Source organism: Macaca nemestrina, chromosome 16 (genome assembly GCF_043159975.1).
Source record: "Macaca nemestrina isolate mMacNem1 chromosome 16, mMacNem.hap1, whole genome shotgun sequence".
Taxonomy (NCBI): Eukaryota; Metazoa; Chordata; class Mammalia; order Primates; family Cercopithecidae; genus Macaca; species Macaca nemestrina.
This window is the reverse complement of record NC_092140.1, coordinates 33,797,494-33,821,630: the sequence shown is the minus strand read 5'-3', so window position 1 is coordinate 33,821,630 and position 24,137 is coordinate 33,797,494.

The window sequence follows — 24,137 nt, the reverse complement described above, 5'->3', positions numbered from 1 at the left end:
TGCTATTGTGAATAGTGCCACAATAAACATATGTGTGCATGTGTCTTTATAGCAGCATGATTTATAATCCTTTGGGTATATACCCAGTAATGGGATGGCTAGGTCATATGGTATTTCTAGTTCTAGATCCTTGAGGAATCACCATACTGTTTTCCACAATGGTTCAACCAGTATACAATCCCACCAACAGTGTAAAAGTGTTCCTATTTCTCCACATCCTCTCCAGCACCTGTTGTTTCCTGACTTTGTAATGATTGCCATTCTAACTGGTGTGAGATGGTATCTCTCTGTGGTTTTGATTTGCATTTATCTGATGGCTAGTGATGATGAGCATTTTTTCATGTGACTGTTGGCTGCATAAATGTCTTCTGTTGAAGAGTGTCTGTTCATATCCTTTGCCCACTTTTTGATGGGGTTTTTTTTTTCTTATAAATTTGAGTTATTTGTAGGTTCTGGATATTGGCCCTTTGTCAGATGAGTAGATCACAAAAATTTTCTCTGATTCTGTAGCTTGCCTGTTTACTCTGATAGTAGTTTCTTTTGCTGTGCAGAAGCTCTTTAGTTTAATTAGATCCCGTTTGTCAATTTTGGCTTTTGTTGCCATTGTTTTTGGTGTTTTAGACATGAAGTCCTTGCCCATGCCTATGTCCTGAATGGTATTACCTAGGTTTTCTTCTAGGGTTTTTATGGTTTTAGGTCTAACATTTAAGTCTCTAATCCATCTTGAATTAATTTTTGTATAAGGAGTAAGTTTCAGCTTTCTACTTATGGCTAGCCAATTTTCCCAGCACCATTTATTAAATAGGGAATCCTTTCCCCATTTCTTGTTTTTGTCAGGTTTATCAAAGATCAGATGGCTGTAGATGTGTGGTATTATTTCTGAGGGCTCTGTTCTGTTCCATTGGTCTATATCTCGGTTTTGGTACCAGTACCATGCTGTTTTGGTTACTGTAGCCTTGTAGTATAGTCTGAAGTCAGGTAGCGTGATGCCTCCAGCTTTGTTCTTTTGACTTAGGATTGTTTTGGCAATGCGGGCTCTTTTTTGGTTCCATATGAACTTTAAAACAGTTTTTTCCAATTCTGTGAAGAAAGTCTTTGGTAGCTGGGTGGGAATGGCATTGAATCTATAAATTACCTTGGGCAGTATGGCCATTTTCACGATATTGATTCTTCCTGTCTCCATGAGCATGATATGTTCTTCCATTTATTTGTGTCCTCTTTTATTTCACTGAGCAGTGGTTTGTAGTTCTCCTTGAAGAGGTCCTTCACATCCCTTGTAAGTTGGATTCCTAGGTATTTTATTCTCTTTGAAGCAATTGTGAATGGAAGTTCATTCCTGATTTGGCTCTCTGTTTGTCTGTTACTGGTATATAAGAATGCTTGTGATTTTTGCACATTAATTTTGTATCCTGAGATGTTGCTGAAGTTGCTTATCAGCTTAAGGAGATTTTGGACTGAGATGATGGAGTTTTCCAAATATACAATCATGTCATCTGCAAAGAGGGACAATTTGACTTCTTCTTTTCCTAACTGAATAGTCTTGATTTCTTTCTCTTGCCTGATTGCCCTGGCCAGAACTTCCAACACTATGTTGAATAGGAGTGGTGAGAGAGGGCATCCCTGTCTTGTGCCAGTTTTCAAAGGGAATTTTTCCAGTTTTTGCCCATTCAGTATGATATTGGCTGTGGCTTTGTCATAAATAGCTCTTATTATTTTGAGATACGTTCCATCAATACAGAATTTATTGAGAACTTTTAGCATGAAGGGCTGTTGAATTTTGTCAAAGGCCTTTTCTGCATCTATTGAGATAATCATGTGGTTCTTGTCTTTGGTTCTGTTTATATGCTGGATTACATTTATTGATTTGCATATGTTGAACCAGCCTTGCATCCCAGGGATGAAGCCCACTTGATCATGGTGGATAAGCTTTTTGATGTGCTGCTGAATTTGGTTTGCCAGTGTTTTCTTGAGGATTTTTGCATCGATGTTCATCAAGGATATTGGTCTAAAATTCTCTTTTTTTGTTGTGTCTCTGCTAGGCTTGGTATCAGGATGATGTTGTCCTCATAAAATGAGTTAGGGAGGATTCCCTCTTTTTCTATTGATTGGAATAGTTTCAGAAGGAATGGTACCAACTCCTCCTTGTAACTCTGGTAGAAACCGGCTGTGAATCCATCTGGTCCTGGACTTTTTTTGGTTGGTAGGCTATTAATTATTGCCTCAATTTCAGAGTCTGCTATTGGTCTATGCAGGGATTCAACTTCTTCCTGGTTTAGTCTTGGGAGAGTGTAAGTGTCCAGGAAATTATCCATTTCTTCTAGGTTTTCTAGTTTATTTGCATAGAGGTGTTTATAGTATTCTCTGATGGTAGTCTGTATTTCTGTGGGGTGGGTGGTGATATCCCCTTTATCATTTTTTATTGCATCTATTTGATTCTTCTCTCTTTTCTTCTTTATTAGTCTTGCTAGTGGTCTATCAATTTTGTTGTTCTTTTCAAAAAATCAGCTCCTGGAGTCATTGATTTTTTGGAGGGTTTTTTGTGTCTCTATCTCGTTCAGTTCTGCTCTGATCTTAGTTATTTCTTGCCTTCTGCTAGCTTTTGAATGTGTTTGCTCTTGCTTCTCTAGTTCTTTTAATTGTGATGTTAGGGTGTCAATTTTAGATCTGTTCTGCTTTCTCTTGTGGGCATTTATTGCTATAAATTTCCCTCTACACACTGCTTTAAATGTGTCCCAGAGATTCTGGTATGTTGTATCTTTGTTTTCATTGGTTTCAAAGGACATCTTTATTTCTGCCTTGATTTCGTTATGTACCCAGTAGTCATTCAGGAGCAGGTTGATCAGTTTCCATGTAGTTGAGTGGTTTTGATTGAGTTTCTTAGTCCTGAGTTCTAGTTTGATTGCACTGTGGTCTGAGAGACAGTTTGTTATAATTTCTGTTCTTTTACATTTGCTGAGGAGTGCTTTACTTCCAACTATGTGGTCAATTTTAGAATAAGTGCGATGTGGTGCTGAGAAGAATGTATAATCTGTTGATTTGGGGTGGAGAGTTCTGTAGATGTCTATTAGGTACGCTTGGTGCAGAGTTGAGTTCAATTCCTGGATATCCTTGTTAACTTTCTGTCTCTTTGATCTCTCTAATGTTGACGGTGTGGTGTTGAAGTCTCCCATTATTATTGTATGGGAGTCTAAGTCTCTTTGTAAGTCTCTAAGGACTTGCTTTATGAATCTGGGTGCTCCTGTGTTGGGTGCATATATATTTAGGATAGTTAGCTCTTCCTGTTGAATTGATCCCTTTACCATTATATAATGGCCTTCTTTGTCTCTTTTGATTTGATGGTTTAAAGTCTGTTTTATCAGAGACTAGGATTGCAACCCCTGCTTTTTTTGTTCTCCATTTCCTTGGTAGATCTTCCTTCTTTTTGAGCCTTCCTTTATTTTGAGCCTATGTGTGTCTCTGCATGTGAGATGGGTCTCCTGAATACAGCAAACTGATGGGCCTTGACTCTTTATCCAACTTGTCAGTCTGTGTCTTTTGATTGGTCCATTTAGTCCATTTACATTTAAGGTTAATATTGTTATGTGTGAACTTGATCCTGCCATTATGATATTAGCTGGTTATTTTGCTCATTAGTTGATGCGGTTTCTTCCTAGCATCAATGGTCTTTACATTTTGGCATGTTTTTGCAATGGCTGGTACCGGTTGTTCCTTTCCATGTTTAGTGCTTCCTTCAGGGTCTCTTGTAGGTCAGGGCTGGTGGTGACAAAATCTCAAAGCATTTGCTTATCTGTAAAGGATTTTATTTCTCCTTCACTGATGACTTAGTCTGGCTGGATATGAAATTCTGGGTTGAAAATTCTTTTCTTTAAGAATGTTGAATATTGGCGCCCACTGTCTTCTGGCTTGTAGAGTTTCTGCCGAGAGATCTGCTGTTAGTCCAATGGGCTTCCCTTTGTGGGTAACCCGACCTTTCTCTCTGGCTGCCCTTAACAGTTTTTCCTTCATTTCAACTTTGGTGAATCTGACAATTATGTGTATTTTGAGTTGCTCTTCTCGAGGAGTATCTTTGTGGTGTTCTTTGTATTTCCTGCATTTGAATGTTGGCCTGCCTTACTAGGTTGGGGAAGTTCTCCTGGATGATATCCTGAAGAGTGTTTTCCAATTTGGTTCCATCTTCCCCCTCACTTTCAGGCACCCCAATCAGACATAGATTTGGTCTTTTCACATAATCCCATGTTTCTTGGAGGCTTTGTTCTTTTTCCCTTTTTTTCTCTAGACTTCTCTTCTCGCTTTATTTCATTTATTTGATCTTCAATCATTGATACTCTTTCTTCTAGTTGATCGAGTTGGTTACTGAAGCTTGTGCATTTGTCACATATTTCTCATGTCATGGTTTTTATCTCTGTCAGTTCGTTTATGGCCTTCTCTGCATTGATTATTCTAGTTATCCATTCTTCCATTCTTTTTTCAAGATTTTTAGTTTCTTCGTGCTGGTTACATAGTTTCTCCTTTAGTTCTGAGAAGTGTGATGGACTGAAGCCTTCTTCTCTCAACTTGTCAAAGTCATTCTCTGTTCAGCTTTGATCCATTGCTGGCGATGAGCTGTGTTCCTTTGGAGGGGGAGATGCACTCTGATTTTTTGAATTTCCAGCTTTTCTGCCCTGCTTTTTTCCCATCTTTGTAGTTTTATCTGCCTTTGGTCTTTGATGCTGGTGATGTACTGATGGGGTTTTGGTGTGGGTGTCCTTTCTGTTTGTTAGTTTTCCTTCTAACAGTCAGAACCCTCAGCTGTAGGTCTGTTGGAGATTGCTTGAGGTCCACTTCAGACCCTGCTTGCCTGGGTATCAGCAGCAGAGGCTGCAGAAGATAGAATATTGCTGAACAGTGAGTGCTGCTGTCTGATTCTTGCTCTGGAAGCTTCGTCTCAGGGGTGTACCCCGCCGTGTGAGGTGTGGGGTGTCCATCTGCACCTAGTGGGGGATGTCTTCCAGTTAGGCATCTCAGGGGTCAGGGACCCACTTGAGCAGGCAGTCTGTCCATTCTCAGATCTCAACCTCTGTGCTGAGAGATCCACTGCTCCCTTCAAAGCTGTCAGACAGGGTCATTAACATCTGCAGAGGTTTCTGCTGCTTTTTGTTTAGCTATGCCTTGTCCCCAGAGGTGGAGTCTACAGTGACAGGCAGGCCTCCTTGAGCTGTGGTGGGCTTCACCCAGTTCGAGCTTCCCAGTGGCTTTGTTTACCTACTTAAGCCTCAGCAATGGTGGGCACCACTCCCACAGCCTTGCTGCCGCCTTGCAGTTAGATCTCAGACTGCTGTGCTAGCAATGAGGGAGGCTCCGTGGGCATGGGACCCTCCCGGCCAGGTGTGGGATATAATCTCCTGGTGTGCTGTTTGCTAAGACCCTTGGTAAAGCACAGTATTAGGGTGAGAGTTACCCAATTTTCCAGGTGTTGTGTGTCTCAGTTTTCCTTGGCTAGAAAAAGGCATTCCCTTCCCCCTTGTGCTTCTCAGGTGAGGCGATGGCTCGCCCTGCTTCAGCTCTCGCTGGTCAGGCTGTACCAGCTGACCAGCATCGATTGTCCGGCACTCCCCAGTGAGATGAACCCGGTACCTCTGTTGAAAATGCAGAAGTCACCCATTTTCTGTGTCACTTGCGCTTGGGAGCTGGAGACTGGAGCTGTTCCTATTCGGCCATCTTGCGCCGGGACCCCCCTCGAATATGTGAAATTTGTCTTTCTGTGCCTGCCTTATTTCACTTAACATAAAGTCTTCCAGTTTCACCCATATTGTAGCAAATGATAGTATGTCATTCTTTTTATGGCTGAATAGTACTTCATCGTGTATATGCACCATATTTTCTTTATCCATTTGTCTTTTGCTGGACGCTTAGGTTGCTACCAAATCTTGGCTATTGTGAATAGTGCTGCAATAAATATGGGCATGCAGATATCTCTTTGATACATTGACTTCTTCTGGATATATATATAGCAGTGGGATTGCTGGGTCATATGGTAGGTCTATTTTTAGTTTTTTGAGGAACCTCCATACTGTTCTCCAGAGTGGCTGTACTAATTTACGTTTCCACCAAAAGTGTATGAACAAGGGTTTCCTTTCTTCCATGTCCTCACCAGCATTTGTTATTACCTGTCTTTGAGATAAAAGCCATTTTAACTGGGGTGAGATAATATCTCACTGTAGTTTTGATATGCATTTATCTGATGATCAATGATATTGAGCACTTTTTCATATGCCTGTTTTGACATAGAGAAATGCCTATTCAGATCTTTTGCCCATTTTAAAGTCAGATTGTTAGATTTTTTCCTGTTAAGTTGTTTGAGCTCCTTATAGACTCTAGTTATTAATCCCTTGTCATATGGATAGTTTGCCAATATTTTCTCCCATACTGTGGGTCATCTCTTCACTTTATTTATTGTTTCTTTTTCTGTGCAGAAGCTTTTTGATGTGATCCTATTTGTCCATTTTTATTTTGGTTGCCTGTACTTTTGGGGTATTACTCAAGAAATCTTTGCCCAGACCAATGTCCTGGAGAGTTTCTCCAATGTTTTCTTGTAGTCATGTCATAAATTAAGGTCTTAGATTTAAGCCTTTAATCCATTTTGATTTTATTTTTGTATACGGTGAGAGACAGAGGTATAGTTTCATTCATATGGCTATCCAATTCTCTCAGCACCATTTATTGAAGAGACTGCCCTTTCCCCAATGTATATTCTTGTAACCTTTGTTGAAAATGAGTTCACTGTAGATTTGTCAATTTGTTTCTGGGTTCTCCACCCTGTTCCATTGGTCTATATGTCTGTTTTTTATGCCAGTACCATGCTGTTTTGGTTACAATAGCTCTGTAATATAATTTGAAGTTAAGTAATGTGATTCCTCCAGTTTTGTCCTTTTTGCTCAGGATGGCTTTGGCTATTCTGGGTCTTTTTTGGTTTCATATACATTTTAGGATTTTTTTTTTTTTTCTATTTTTGTGAAGAATGCCATTGGAATTTTGGGTTGCATTGAATCTGTAGATTGCTTTGGGTACTATGGACATTTTAACAATACTGATTCTTCTAATCCATGAACAAGAAGTATCTTTCCATTTTTTTGGTGTCCTCTTCAATTTATTGCATGAATGTTTTATAGTTTTCATTGTAGAGATCTCCCACTTCTTTGGTTAAGTTTATTCTGAGGTATTTTATTTGTAGCTGTTATAAATGGGAATACTTTCTTGATTTCTTTCAGCTTGTTCATTGCTGGCATATAGAAATACTACTGATTTTTGTATGTTGATATTTTTTCTCTGCAACTTTACTAAATTTGTTTATTTATTACAATAGGTTTTTGGTGGAGTCTTTAGGTTTTTCCAAATATAAGATTATGCCATCTGCAGCACAAAGGTAATTTGACTTCGTCATTTCCAATTTGGTTGGCTTTTATTTTGTTCTCTTGTCTGACTGCTGTAGCGAGGACCTCTAGTACTGTGTTGAATAACAGTGGTGAAAGTGGGCCTCCTTATCACGTTCCAGATCTTAAAGGAAAAGCTTTCAGTTTGTCCTAATTCAGTATGATACTACCTATAGGTCTGTCCTATACGGCTTTTCTTGTATTGAGGTAGGCTTCTTCTGTAACCAGTTTTTGAGGGTTCTTTTTTTTTAATCATGAAGGGATGTTAAATTTTATCAAATGCCTTTCAGCATCAGTTGAAATAATTACGATTTTTGTCCATTCTGTTGATACAATGTATCACATTGATTGATTTTACTTATGTTGAACCATCCTTCCATCCCTGTGATAAATCCCACTTAGTCATGATAAATGATCTTTTAAATGAGTTATTGGATTTGGTTTGCTAGTATTTTGTTGAGGACTTTTGCAGTAATGTTCATGGGGAATATAACTTGCAGTTTTGTTTTGGTTTTGGGATTTTTTTTTTTTTTTTTGGATGTGTCTGTCTAGTTTTGGTATCGGTAATATGACGTCATAAAATAAGTTTGAAAGTATTCCCTTCTCCTCTCTTTTTTGAAATAGTTTGAGTAGTATTGATATTGATTCTTTATTTGGTAAACTTCAGCAGTGAAGTCACTGGGTTCCAGGGTTTTCTTTGCTGGGAGACTCTTTATTATGGTTTCAATCTCATTACTTGTTATTGGTCTATTTAGGAGTTGGATTTCTTCATGGTTCAATCTTCATAGTTTGTATGTGTCTAGGAATTTATCAGTTTCTTCTAGGTATTCTAATCTATTGGTATATAGTTACTCATAGGAGTCCCTAATGATCCTTTGAATTTCTGCAGTATCAGTTGTAATGTCTCCTTTTTCATCTCTGATTTTACATATTTGGGTAGGCTCTCTCTTTCTGTCTAAAGGGTTGTCAATTTTGTTTATCTTTTTGAAAAATCAACTTTTCATTTTTGATCTTTTGTGTTTATTTCATTTCATTTTCATGTATTTCTGCTTTGATTTTTATTTATTTCTACTAATTTGGGTTTTGTTCTATTTTCTAGTTCTTTAAGATGCATTTTTAGATTAGTTATTTGAAGTTTTTCTTCTTTTTTTGTTGTAGGCACTTATCGTTTTTCTCTAGTACTGCTTTCACTGTATCCTATAGGTTTTGGTATGTTGTGTTTCCATTTTCCATTTTTATTTTTTTCCAAGAAATTTAAAATTTAAAATTTTAATTTGTTTATTGACTCACTGGTTGTTCAGGAGCATATTATTTAATTTTCATGTGTTTGTATAGTTTTCAGGGTTCTTGATATTGATTTCTTGTTTCATTCTGTTGCAGTCAGAGAAGATATATGATATGATTTTAACTTTTAAAAATGTTTTAAGACATGTTTTGTGGCCTAACATATGGTCCATCTTCAAGAATGATTCATGTGCTAAGGAGAAAAATGTGTATTCTGCAGCAATTGGATGAAATGTTCTGTAAATATTTATTAGATCCATTTGGTCTATTGTACATATTAAGTCTGATGTTTCTTTTTTCATTTTATGTCTGGAAATTCTGTCCAATGCTGAAAGTCGGGTGTTGAAATCTCCAGCTATTTTATTGGGGGCCTGTCTCTCTTTATAGCTCCAATAATATTGCTTTATGTATCTAGGTGCTACAGTGTTGGGGATGTGTGTGTGTGTGTGTTTGTGTGCATATATATGTGTGTGTATATATATAAAACAATTATAAATATTTTTGTTGATCTTTTCATTGTTTATTTCATTTCAATTTCATACATTTCTACTCTGACCTTTATTATTTATTTTCTTTAATATTTATGTGTATATATATATTTATAATTGTATACTATTGCTAAATTGACCCCTTCATTACTATATAACGACCTTCTTTGTGTCTTTTTATAGTTTACATCTTGAAATCTATTTTATCCTAAATAATTATAGCTACTCCTGCTCCTTTTTGATTTCCATTTGCATGGGATATCTTTTTCCATGCCTTTATTTTCAGTCTACATGTGTCTTCATAGGTGAAGTGTGTTTCTTGTAGGCCACAGATCACTGGGTCTTGTTTTTTTAAATCCCTTCAGTGACTCTTTTGATTACAGAGTTTAGTTCATTTACATTCAATGTTATTGATAAGTAAGGACTTACTCCTGCCATTTTGATATTTGATATTGATATTTTTTATTTTGTGGCCCTGCCCTTCCCTTCTCTTCTCTTCCCTTCCCTTCCCTTTCCTTTCCTTCCCTTCCCTTCCTTTCCCTTCCCTTCCCTCCCCTCCCCTCCCCTCTTCCTTTCAGTTAAGGCAATTTTTCCAGGTGATATGTCTTAATTTATTGCTTTTTATTTTTTGTGTATTTGTTGTAGGTTTTTGGATTTGAGGTTACCATGAGGCTTACAAATAACATCTTATAACCCATTATTTTAAACTGCTGACAACTTAACACTGATTGCAAAAACAAGCAAAGATAAAGCTAACAAAAACTGTATACTTTAATCTCATCACCCTCACTTTTTTAACTCTCTGCTGCTTCTATTTATATCTTGTTATATTGTCTAGGTCTTAAAAAGTTGTCATAGTTATTATTTGTGATAGGTTCATCTTTTAGTCTTTCTACTCAAGATATGAGTAGTTTACACACCACAATTTCAGTCTTATAATAGTCTATGTTTGTCTGTGTATTCACTATTACCAGTGAGTTTTGTACCTTCACATGATTTCTTATTATTTGTTAATGTTATTTTCTTTCAGATTGAAGAACTCCCTTTAGCATTTCTCATAAGACAGTTCTGGTATTGATGAAATCCCTCTGCTTTTGCTTGTCTAGGAAAGGCTATTTCTTCTTCATGTTTGAAGGATATTGTTGCTGGATGTAATATTCTAAGATAAAAGTGTTTTTTCTTCCTTTAGCACTTTAAATATGTCTTGCCACTCTCTCTTGGCCTGGGAGTTTTCCACTGAGAAGTCTGCTGCCAGACATTGGCATTCCATTGTATGCTATTTGTATTTTTTCTCTTGCTGCTTTTAGGATCCTTTATCCCTGACCTTTGATAATTTGATTATTCAATGTCTTGAGATAGTATTATTTGTGTTAAACCTACTTAGTACTCTACAACCGTCTCGTACTGTAATATTGATATCTTTCTCTCAATTTAGAAAGTTCTCTGTTGTTATTTATTCAGATAAAATTTTTACCCCAGTCTGTCTGTCTACCTCCTCTTTGAGGCCAATAACTCTTAGATTTGCCCTTTTGAGGCTATTTTCTAGACCTTGTAGATATGCTCCATTCTTTTTTATTCTTTTTTCTTTCATTTCCTCTGACCACATATTTTCAAAGAGTTTGCTTTCAAGCTCACCAATTCTTCTGCTTGATCAATTCTGCTGTTGACAGACTCTGATACATTGTTTTTTGTTTTGTTTTGTTTGTTATTGTTGTTGTTTTTGACACAGAGTTTCAGTCTTGTTGCCCAGGCTGGAGTGCAATGGCACAATTTCGGCTAACTGCAACCTCCGGCTCCCAGGTTCAAGCGATTCTCCTGCCTCAGCCTCCCAAGTACCTGGGATTACAGGCATGCGCCACTACGCCCAGATAATTTTGAATTTTTAGTTGAGACGGGGTTTCGCCATGTTGACCAGGCTGGTTCTGAACCCCTGACCTCAGGTGATTCATCCACCTCGGCCTCCCAAAGTGTTGGGATTACAGGCGTGAGCCACTATGCCCAGCCTGAAATTAGTTTTAATATATTTTATTTAATCCAGACTATCTAAAATGTTATCCTTTTTATATGTAATCTATTATAACTTATTAATTATATATTACAGATTATATGTACATATTTATACTGAGTCTTCTAAATCTAGAATATGGGTTGTACGTACAGCACTTTTCAGTTTGGGCTTGCTACACTGCAAATGCTCAATAGCCATGCAAGGCTGGTGGCCACTGTATTGGATACTGTCAGCTCAGAACTCCCCAACTGTTGACAAATATTTTGGTCCCCTCAACCCTTGGAACAGCTGTGATGGACCTGAAGCCCATAGCGTATTTGTATGGAATGTGGGTTAAATAGAGGAGATTGGTTATGCTTCAGATGACTGAAGCAAAATAAGGCCACTTATGCTATCCAAGATGTAAAGGTAGGAGCACCTTATCTTGCTTGACTACCTAAAGTCTCATCTTTTTTTGTTTCCCTCATTAAAGTTTCCTGGGAATGTTGAGGGAATGCTTCCATGTTCCCCCGAATCCATTCTGATTATCCCTTGTGCTTACGGACAGCTTTCAACTGCCCTACTCTTTTGAAAATCATGTTGGGCCACCATAAGTCCAGCTGCTCGCAGGTTGCTGTCACTCTGTTAAACTTTTTCTCTCCAAGAGTAGCCCAAGGTTGACCCTGAATTTCCCATGCAGAGTTTACATTTTTGTAACTTTACTGAAGACTTAGAGAGCCACAGAAGGGAATCTGTGCACAGACCTCAAGACTGAATGCTAGATATGGGTGCTCTGAGAGTCCTCAGATACAGGCCCCTTCCTGTCTTTCTTGTGGGCACCTCTCTGCTGAGCTTTTGGCTGGCTTCACTTTGATAGGTTTCAGCTTCTCCTCCTTGCCTTAAACTGATTGGGGCTGATTCACCTGTTCCACAAGGAGTCTATCCTAATTGATGTCTTTTCTATCTGCACACCCCCAGGTCCAGGAAAGAAGGCATTTTACTAAAAGAATCCTCATGTGCAGAGATACAGTTCCAGCCACAAGAAAATGTTTTCCTTCATAACCTAGCTCTTGTAAGATCTTGCAATTTCAGCAAAAAAGAAAGAATCTGAGGCTCCACTTCTAGAGAAACAATCTGCTTGTCCTTTAAAATGAGAGCCTATTTAGCAATTTCGGGAGATAAGTACAGTCTCAGCTAAAACTCCTCGTTACATAATGTATTTCTGTGTACATCACTTTATAAACCCATTAAGGAACACTAAGTTTTGTAGATAAATTCTAGGATATAAATTAGATATTAAAATATAAATAATGCTTTTTCTGATATTTCTTAAAATGGGTTTTAGTATTATTTATCAAGATTAAAAATCAGTTTCACTTTGAATTCTTTTTCATGTAAAATTCTGAAATAAGGATGTGTGAGCCACTTTGGGGTCTAATTCAGGCTGCCTCACAGTGGCTGGCTATATTTCATTTAGACATCCACCTATCACACTTTTACTGGTGTTCAATAATATGCTTAAGCAGCATAGGTGCTGAACAAACTCATGGACACTGAGAAATTTCCAAGGTAATGTATAATCATATCCAGTACTTCAAATAAATACAAAATTTACTTTATAAAATGTTGTCAGTTTTGTACTCAAAACTTTAAAATGATTTTCTTTGGCAGCAATCTAATATTTGTATTGTTTAGCTAGGGCTATAAAATGGTGAATATTATTTTCATATACTAGCATTATTTTATTTGTATTACACTTACATACATTTTTAACTGAGATATTATTTTAGGTTAATCATCAATGTAATTTAGCAGACAAAAATGATAAATATATACAGACAATGAAGAGATTTTTCTAGAGCTGAAAAATCAGAAGCCTTTGTTTCTGTCTCTTTAGCTCTGGATCTACAATTTATTTCCTATGATATCAGGAGGCAGTCTCCTTTCAGAAAATAGTGACATTGCTTTGATAGAGTAAAGCATTTATGTTAGTAAAAACTAGTTATGACAGACTGTGTTTCCTCCACTGACTTAACTGTATTTAGATAAACAAGTTTATTTGAAGAACAATATAGACAAATCTCTTCTGTCTACATTGCTAATGTTTTTTGTCCTCTTTTTCTCTTTCTCTTTCTGGATTTCCTTATGGGATGGTAACACACCCAGTTAAACAATGCAAATCTGAAGTAGACCATGTTTCTTTATGTCTTTGTACCTGTTATCCAAATTTGATTGATTACTTCTTATTGGTTGTCTCAATATTAGGTAACAATAATAATAAAATGATAATTGCTTCATATATTTCATTTTACAAAGATTTTCCAGTTTAAGTCTCTGTGGAATAATATTATTTTAATTTTATAGGTATGGGAACAGAATTCAAACAGTTGAATGATTTCCTAAATTTTTGGAGCTGGGACTCAGACTCAGGTTATCTGATTTCAAATTCTATTCATGTTAATTTCATTATACCACATTGCTTTAGTCTATTGACTTATTCATTAAACAATTGTTCAACATCTTCTAAGTATTCAGCATTTCAAGAATGGAATGTTGGTAGAGGCCAAGATAAACCAGTTCATTAAGATGTTTGATAGTAACTAATGTTTATTGACTACTTAAAATATGCTAGGAATTTTTCTTCTATTTCCTTTAGCTATCATCATACACTATGGTAAAGATTGTTTCTGACTTACAGATGAGGCAACTGAGGCTTGAAAAGCTTAAATACCTTGCCCAAGAGGCAGAATTTGAAGCCCAATTGCCTGACTCCAGAGGCTTATGGTTGGAGGAAGCTCAGTTATACACAGCTGTTTATTGAGTGCTATGTACCACATATTTTTACTAGGTCCTGTTTACATAAGATGAAGAGACAAAGTGCCTGATTTGAAAGACTAAACCATCCTATTAAGGGTATAGAAGAGTAAATAATGAGTGAGACTATCATTACCAAGGGGACAAGGTGTTCATTAGAACAACCATAGGTGAGCAGGCTCATCACTAATGCAAAGAAGTAATTGCAGAAGTATCTCCAGCTATTTTCATTTTCTATTATTTATTTGTAAACTTCTAAATATGTATTTATCACAAACTTCTAAATTATTTTTTGTCTCACACAACAAAATGCTACAAGGATCAGAATAAAGACAGTATTCAATGAATCCTTTCTAATTGAATATATTATGTGGAAGAATTATTTCAAATAAACATGATTTGGTGGGTTGCTAATAGTAAGTGCCTTGCTCTTAAGATTCTTAAATTTAAGAGGCTATAAGATAATTTCTCATTTGAATAATTTATCTTTGAATAAAAATAAAACACATATATTTGCAAAACTATATTGTCAAAAAGCACTATCCAAAATATCATAATTTGGCCTCATGTTTCAGTTTGCTAAAGATCCTAGAAGAAGACATGTATATGCCTTTCTACAGCTGCCACTCATGCTGTCAGTTTTAGATATTTGTCTATTATAAAAGACATTGTAAAATAACAAATAGTTTTTCTTTATAACACACATAGTCAATAGTTAATAGGCTGAATTTTGCATTTCGTGTTTAAGAAGGTCCTCACCTGAAACTCCTCTTAAAAGTGAACAAAGTAAAGCATCTCTTTGCACCATTATTATTACTCCTGGTTTGGGCAAATGGGCTTTCTTCCATATTGTGCTTTTACTAACTGCTGACAAGAGGATCTTACAGATAAGGAAGGTGGGTTTCTGATGAGTTTGCTGTCAGTTAGGTCATTTAACCTTAGAAACTCTCCTTGTTGTAAAAGTAATAGTAATAATAAAATAAAAACATTGCAAGCCTCTAACACAAGGTGACATTCACAGCCCACGGGCAGACAGAATTTAAAGATGGTCACTGTAGTTGTTAGCATTGAATTTTGCATTTCGTGTTTAAGAAGGTCCTCACCTGAAACTCCTCTTAAAAGTGAACAAAGTAAAGCATCTCTTTGCACCATTATTATTACTCCTGGTTTGGGCAAATGGGCTTTCTTCCATATTGTGCTTTTACTGTAGGTTTTTTAGAGAGGTTCATAATGAGCTCAAAAGTACAAAAAGCTCAAAGATTTATTTTGGATAACTCAGGCACCCCTTTACTTAAAATCAGTGCTCTTGATTTCCAACTGCAGGGAAAGAAGGCCCTTGTTGAATCCACTTCCAGATGCTTTTCCAGTTTTGAAAATCCATATTCTCTTATGGATATAGAAAACCTACACAAAGGCATTGACCCTGATTACCCTGAATGATGGCTAAATCTTTGCAGATGGCTCCTAATGAGTCTACATGTAAAATCTTGGTATTGGGTCCAGAAAGAGCTTCTATAAAGGATGGATGAAGAGGAGGTGCTAGCATTGGTTCATTTAAAAAAAAAAAAAAAAAAAAAAAAGGAAAAGATACATTTTTTTTTTAACTCACCATGAGTTCAACATGACTTCTCAGTTTTTGGTAACTCTCCTCCCAATACTGCTTTACTGCTTTACTTTCAGCTAATTCACGAGAGACACTATTTCATAAATGAGAAGGTGAAAGTTTGGCTGGTCAGAGTTCTTGGAGGATTGTGCTTCGTTTAATTCTCAGAACAATCCATGAAGTGTGTATAATTTTTATTTGTGTTTTACAAGTGAGATGATTGGGATGCAGAGAAATTAGGCAATTTGAAACATATCACATAAGTCACATACCTAGTAAATGGATGATCTGGAATTAAATATATGTCAATGTATAATAGAGCATGGTAAAAAAAAATTACAAATGTTCTAGAAGAAAATAAAATTAAATAAAGTTTCTACTTTCAATGATTTTTTTTCTTTGCAGTCCCACTTACTAGAGATAACCAAACTGGTAGAGTTAAAAACGAACTCTTATTGTTTTTAGTCTTTCTAGGGATGACTACTAGAACTCCAAATAGTATGGCCTTATTTCTTGACCTATGATTGTAAACAGTTTTGATAATGCTCTGCTCCAAGAAGTAAGACATTTATTGTGTTATTTCCTTTCCCTCATTTCTTCTCCCCTTTGAATCCCAGGTTTCGTTGGTTATGTTTTTTAGTTCTTCTATTTTTTTTATCTTGACTTTAAATAATGTACTTAAATCTCATTCTTGTTTTTTCAAATGTTCACTGTATCTTTTGATTTCCCACTCTCAGAATCTATCAGTTAACATTTTTTTACATCTCTCCTCTTTTCCTCTCCATCTTTATTTCAGGCATCTGCTAGCTAAGATGTTATTTTTCATTGTTGAGATTTTTAACAATTGCATTCTAATATGACACTGTAGGTAAGTCTTCTGTGCTTTGTAGATTGATTCTAAAATTAAAAAGTAATTTAAAAGATTTATAATACAGTAATTATGTGTATATTTTTTCTGAAGAACCAACTAGTATAATTTGAATCACAGATAAGTAAATAATAACTCTTTTATCACTAAACAAATATCAAAGATGGATTTTAAAAAAATTTATGCTCAAAATCATTTCTCTTTTTAATTTACTTGTTTTCATTTTAAATTTTTTTGAGCTTTTCCCCTGAAATTTTCAATGATCTCTCTTTATTTTTGTTGATATAAGAAACATTTTTATATAAACCCTTTTTTATATATTTAAAAAGTTTATAAATCATTAAGAAGTTTAAGCTTCTTAATAATGCTATTTGTCAGGAAGTTCTAGAAATTTTGACTTCTCAGAGTTCTAACTGTCTATTCTAATTTGGTCTGACTCATTTCTGGACCTGCCATAGAAATCTCAGGATTTATTTTCATCATGCTCCTGGATTAAGTCCTCTATGTCTTGAATCACATTTCTTTTTTTAGTGGATATCATCTTGGGAACATTTTGTGCATTTCTGGAGAATATCTTCAAAAGATTTTTATTTTTTCAGAAAGATTGCACAGAAAGTTAGGTTTCTGTGGCCTTGTATATTAGAAAATTATTTAGCCTCTGTCTTGAGGTTGCTTTGCAGTGGGCAGGATCAATTCTCCACCCAAAATTGATTTAAGTGTTGAGACTGATGACATCATACATTCCCCAAATTGGTGTAAAAATACATAATGGGGCTTTCTGAGGATAGCAGGGCAGGTACCAAAGCCAATCAGAAATGACTTGAATGAAGGAACAAGTGACTATGACTTTATTGTGGTTAGCAGGTAAAGCCAGGGTGAGAATTTGAAATTCCTGATAGTGCCGAGGAAGGAAGTGCAGGGTCCTTCCTATCAGTTTGCCGACATATGGGGCAAGAGGGGAAGAGAGAGGAGTGGAGATTGAAAACGTCCAGTGTTGAAATATGAAGAATGGAGTCAGATTCCTTATTATATCATTTATTATACCCTCAAATGATAGTTGGGTTGAATGCACAACTTTACATTGAAACTCATTTGCCTATAGAACTTTAAATACATTCTTAATACGTTTTTCTAATAGCATCTCCCATTGATGATGAAAAGTCTGATGAAAATTTCTTTCTTTTTTTTTTTTTTTTTGAGATAGGGTCTCGCTCTGTCGCCCAGGCTGGAGTGTAGTGGCGGGATCTCAGCTCACTGCAAGCTCCCTCTCCTGGGTTCATGCCATTCTCCTGCCTCAGCCTCCCGAGTAACTGGGACTACAGGCGCCCGGTACCTCGCCCAGCTAGTTTTTTGTATTTTTTAGTAGAGACGGGGTTTCACGATGTTAGCCAGGATGGTCTCGATCTCCTGACCTCGTGATCCGCCCGTCTTGGCCTCCCAAAGTGCTGGGATTACAGGCTTGAGCCACCGTGCCTGGCCGAAAATTTCTTTGTAGATAAAAATTCTTGTATTTTCTTCTTGGAAGCTTGTTAGATCTGTTCAGTATTCTTACATTCTGAAACTTCCTTATAATGTGCCATACTATAGACATTTTTTCCACTCATTTTGTTTGACATTTAGTATTTCCTTTCAGTTTCATGTGTATGCTTTACTTCAGTTCAGAGGTGGAAAAAAGCTCTCTCAAATTTTTTGGTTCTATTCTTCCATGTGTTCTTTCTAAAGATATTATTGGACCAAATTTTGTGCCCCTGTTTATCTGCCATTTATCTAAACTTTCATTTCATATTTTATGCCTCTGCTGTTTGTTTCATAATGACAGAAAATGATTTTACTCTTTTAGTCTTCCCATTGTATTTTTTTTATTTGCCAATCTTATGTTTCAAATTCTCTGGTTGTTCCTTTTTCATAGCAAACTGTTCTTGTTTTAAGGATGAACTATCTTATGAATCTCTTTGAGGATATTGTATCAATTGTAAGTGTGTTTGGCCATGAGTAGTAGAAAATCCACTTACAGTAGCTTCAAAAACAAAAGAGTATATTTATCTCTTGCAGCAAGAATCTGGGGATAGGCAGATTGGAGTTGTTCTAGTAAAGACAGTCTGTCCATTTTGAAGGTCTGTCATCTTTAGCATGTGGGCCTCTTTCCTCATACTTACCCCTGCATGGTCACAAGAGAGTTACTGAGCTTTTAGACATCACATCAGGTTCCACACAAGAAGAAGAGATAAAAGTCAAAGACTGAATTTAATCTATATCTTTTCTTTCTTTTTCTTTTTTTTAAGACGGAGTTTCACTCTGTCGCCAGGCTGGAGTGCAGTGGCACAATCTCGGCTCAGTGCAACTTTTGCCTCCTAGGTTCAAGCAATTCCCCTGCCTCAGCTTCCTGAGTAGCTGGGACTACAGGCGTGGGCCACCATGCCCAGATAGTCTTTTTGTATTTTGGTAGAGATGGGGTTTCACCGTGTTGGCCTGGATGGTCTCAATCTCCTGACCTGGTGATCCGCCTGCCTCGGCCTTTCAAAGTGCTGGGATTATAGGCGTGAGCCGCCGCTCCCAGCCCTAATCTATATCTTTTTATATCTAAAGATATCTACATATTTTAAAATACTTTCCTGAAAGTCCTACACAGTGACTGATGCTTACATAGCACTGTTCAGAATTAAGTCACATGGCTACACTAGATTAATCATTGGGAGGTATTTCAAGAGGTTTTGTGAGTGGAATTGAGTCAGTAATTAAGTGTCCACCAAAGATACTAACTGAAGTTTTAATAGATGTCTACTTCTTTCTTTCTTTTCTCTTTATTGTTCCGTTTCTTAAATAACTGATCATACTTGGCATTACTTGTATCTCAAGAACTAGATAGATAAATTTATGACTGTCCTTTTTTGTTTCAAATTATTTTTCTCTTTTTGTGTATTTGCCACTTATGATAAAGATAAGGTTCCTCAGGTTTTATTATCTATTCAAGCATTTCTCATTTTGAAAATTTGCTATATTACTTTTTCTCTTACATGGTGAGATTATGATAGTCACAAAACGCTGTCACATATGAGAAAAATTCCAGGTTTTACCTGATTACCAAAGGTAGCTTTTTCTTCAATTAGATGTGTAACTGTTTAGTCCTCCACTTAGTTTTACACTATATACATTTTCACTTTTCACTGTGGGTATGTGATCTTGTTCTTATTTAATACTGGATCTTTGCCAAAAAACTTGAACTGAACTAGAACAGCTCGTTTTCCAAGGTTTGCAAAAACATTTAGCTTATATTTGTTTTCATTCTTTTTCTTTTTTTCATGGGCTTCTGAAAAGATTCTGCTTTGGGTTTTGGGGTGAAGGAAAGTGAGAAGACAGAAATAAAAAGATTAGGGGATTGGGCCTATAGAAAAAGAAAAGTAAAATGTTCTTTTTGAAAGTTTCCCTTCCTTGAATTAGTATCATTTTACAAGTATAGTTACATATTTTGTTTGTATAAACGCTAAGCTATACTAGTTTGCAAAATATTTAGAAATAAATTTTTAAAAAGTGTATTAGGAAGATACTAATTAACCCTATACTGACATAACAAGGCCGAGAATGGGATGTAATGGTAGGTGGAGTGTGGGGAGGAGAGAAGATGGGGAGTGTAAGAGAAGCACCTCTGGCTTTCTTGTTTGGGCCTTTGCTAGAAGGTAGGAAGAGAAAAACATATATTAATAGATCTTGATCATCTGTTAACTTTTTGGAAGCTCAGCAGATATGTATCCCTAAGATAAGATTTGAACGAACATTTAGATTTTGAAGTGTTTTAATGGTAAAATCCACGATGCTTTGCAGAGCAAGTCTAAGAATTCACCCAGAAATGGCATCTGTATAGTCCAGATTGATTAAGATGGTTTTGATTTCATATGCATTTTTTATTTTCAACATACATTTTGTTAAATATAACTAACTGCATTTAATGGATATAGTTTCACAAAATATATTCCATATAAATATTTATAAAAATATTCTGTCGTATTAAATGTACACGGAGACTAGGTGGCTACTGGAAGGGAAAAAATAGGTGAAATTACATTCCTAAGATTATTCACTTAACAGCAGAGGCAATACTAAGTAAGAAAAAGGATTAATGTTTGAGCCACTGCATTGTGTTAGATGCACAGTAGGCTATGTATATAAATCATTGTTTTTAATCTTATAACTTTCAAAGAAAGTATTATCTCTATTTTAAATATAAGGAGTCTGAGAGCATAAATACCATTGACTCTTGAACAATGCAGAAGTTAGGGGTACTGACCTCTCTACAGTTGAAAATCTGCATATAACCTTTAATTCTCCTCAAACCTAACTACCAGTAGTCTACTGTTGACTGGAAGCGTTACCAATAACATAAACAGTCAGCTAGCACATATTTTGTATACTCTAAGTATTATATGCCGTATTCTTTTTTGTTTGTTTGTTTGTTTGAGGAGTCTCACTCTGTCTGCCAGGCTGGAGTGCAGTGGCGCGATCTCGGCTCACTGCAAGCTCCGCCTCCCGGGTTCACGCCATTCTCCTGCCTCAGCCTCCCAGTAGCTGGGACTACAGGCGCCCGCCACCACGCCCGGCTAATTTTTTGTATTTTTAGTAGAGATGCGGTTTCACCGTGTTAGCCGGGATGGTCTCCATCTCCTGACCTCGTGATCCGCCCGCCTCGGCCTCCCAAAGTGCTGGGATTACAGGCGTGAGCCACCGCGCCCGGCCATATGCCGTATTCTTACAATAAAGTAGCTAGAGAAAAGAAAAAAATACTATTAAGAATATCAGAAGGAAGATAAAATGTATTTAGTATTCATTAAGTGGAAGTGGATTATCCTAAAAGTCTTCATCCTCATTGTTTTCACGTTGAGTAGGCTGAAGAAAAGGAGGAAGAGGAAGGCTTGATTATGCTTTCTCAGGGGTGGCAGAGGAGGAAGAGGTGGAGGAGGTGAAAGTGGAAACAGCAGAGTCAGGACAGTCCATGCAACTTTTACTGAACTCGATCCCTGCAGTTCAAACCAGTGTTGTTCAAGGGCCAAACTGTTCAAAAAGTCTCAGAGTTAGTTCAAGGGGTGTATGAATTTGCTATGGTTGCTGTGACCAAATACCATAGGCTGGGTGGCTTAAACAACAGAAATCCATTTTCTCACAGTTCTGGAGGCCTGAAATCCAAGATCAAGGTGTCAGCAGGGTTACATTCTTCTGAAGACTCTCTTCTTGACTTGTAGATACTGTCTTTTTCTGGTGCCTTTTTGCTGTATCCTCATGTGGTCTTTCCTCTTTGTGAGCACACTCTTTGTGTCTCTCTCTGTGTCCAGATTTCTTCTTCTTATAGGAATTGAATTAGGGCACACCCCTAACAACCTCATTTTGACTTAATCACCTCTTTGAAGACCCTGTCTCTAAGGCAGTACCATTCTAAGGCAATAGGGGTTAGGTCTTCAACATGAATTCTGGGGAGGGGGGGCATATTTAGTTTATAAGAAGGGGGATAGTTGTATTTAAGAATAGTGAAATGGACATCAGCCATATGAAGAAAAGTTATAACTTTTTTCTTATTATTTAGTGTCCTGAAATATAGAGGGAACACATGGCTGGAGGGACTTGATCTCCAACCATTCATGCAGCATAAGGTTAGCCCAAATACAGAAATGGGTCCAACTGGCGTGGGTAGAGAGAATGCCAAATTCAAATGCCTTATGCTAGAATATTCAGTGTAGGAGGAATCTAGAAATTACTTAGTCTAAGCTCTTCATTTTACAAATGAAAAAACAAAAGTCCAATTATGAAATGACTTGTAGAATACTACAGAATTAGTGAGTGTAACAGGATGAACATTTTTATAACTTGCTATATGCTATTCATTGAGTGTATATATATGTATATGTAAAAATATTCAATGAATATATATACACATACATAAATATAATTTTTAAAATGAAATTTTAAGGTAGTCATTTTTATCTCCATTTTACTGAAAAAAGAAATTCTGAGGATGAGATCTAATTCTGAGTTTTTATATGGATTCACTTTTCTTCTTCTTTTTACTTTATTTGACACAAGGAAGAGTTCACAAAATCTCCAGATGGGAGAGAATCTAAAGGAATCCTGACTGTCACATGTGATACATGCTAGTAGGTGCAAAAGACAGTATCTCCTTGTCACTCATTTTCACATCGATTATGTAGCCATGAAAATCACAATTAGATGTGACTGAAGACTAGGTTAACTTGCTTCATTTTGTTTCCTTTGGTTGCTTTGTGAGTAGAAAGGCTGATGCTTTAAAGTTCTTGCCCTTTATAAGGTGGTTTAAATAGCATGCCATTGATGAAAGAAGTGAAATATGTCACAGTTAATTTCATTTTTTCAGAGAGTTGCATCAACAGTTTATGGATACCGACTTTATTTTTAACGAGGAAAAAACTTGCTTTGTTGAACTCTGCCTTTGAAACATGAAAACCTCTGTTCATGTCCCAGCCCTTTCTCTTGAGATTGGGCCTATAGGTGGCAGCAACTGTTAGCTATTGAGCTTGGGTGACATGTGCCAAAAGTTCTCTTGAAATACTTTAAATAGTTTAAATATTCTTGGGTACTTGAAAATGAAATTTTCTCTAGATAAGAAAGTGAAAGGTCAAACTTCAATCGTGACTATTGAAGGATTCATACACTACAGTCAACATTATATAGATTAAAAATGGTGTAGGGGCTTGGACATTCTATATTTTAAAAGTTTGCAATGTGATGATGGTTGGGTTCAATCTTTAAGATTTGTGACTGCTGTGGTCAGATTGGTTATCCTTTGCTCTCCATTATTTTGTGTAAAATGGGCTTTTGAACTTAGAGTAATCTAGAATAAATCAGTTCCTCTGAGCTTAACATTCAATAAAAGTTGAGAGTTTGATTCATGTACCATCTGTTTTACACAATGAATGTGTCATAGAAATGTTTAGTACAATTTAAGTTTTTGCAAATCAAACAATGCTTACTTGCTTAAAGCAGTTTATACTTTAAGGGGAACTTGCAGGGAAAATTCTAACTCCAGTTTGAATTAGTTCATAGGAACTCCTCTGAGAATTTGGAATTTTGTTAACCTGTTTTCTTAGATGAGGGACACCTGCATTTAATAATGCCTTCCAACAGCCTGTTAGATTGGGAGAGAACTGAAACAATATGGACTTTAGCAGGCTGTGTATAGGTGACTGCTAAACTCCACTTTGGCATGACTAATCTAATCACACCAATTATCTTCATGGTTTATATTACTTGTGGCTCAGTCCACCGAGGAGACAGTGGATTGCATCAGCCCCATTTCAGTCAACTGGATCCAGCCTTTGTGTTTCCTTATTCTGAAGATTACTTAAAATGCTGCTTCTGTATTCACTAGGCTTTTATAAACCTCCTAAACTACCATATATGATAGAAGACAAGCTGATTTTAATATTGACCTTTGGCCATTCCTCAAAAACAAGCTTATTTCATTTAATTTCCTAAGAGAATTTTTGTGTGCACTATTTAGTTGGGCTACTTCTATTGTGTGAAGAAAACATCATTTCCTTTTATTACAGTGACCCAATTTGAAAAAGAAAAAAAAAAATGGCATCACATTTGGAACTAAAGTTTTAGCGCATGCCAACTGCAAGACTCACTGAATCAAAACAGATGGCTAAAAAATAGTTTGGAA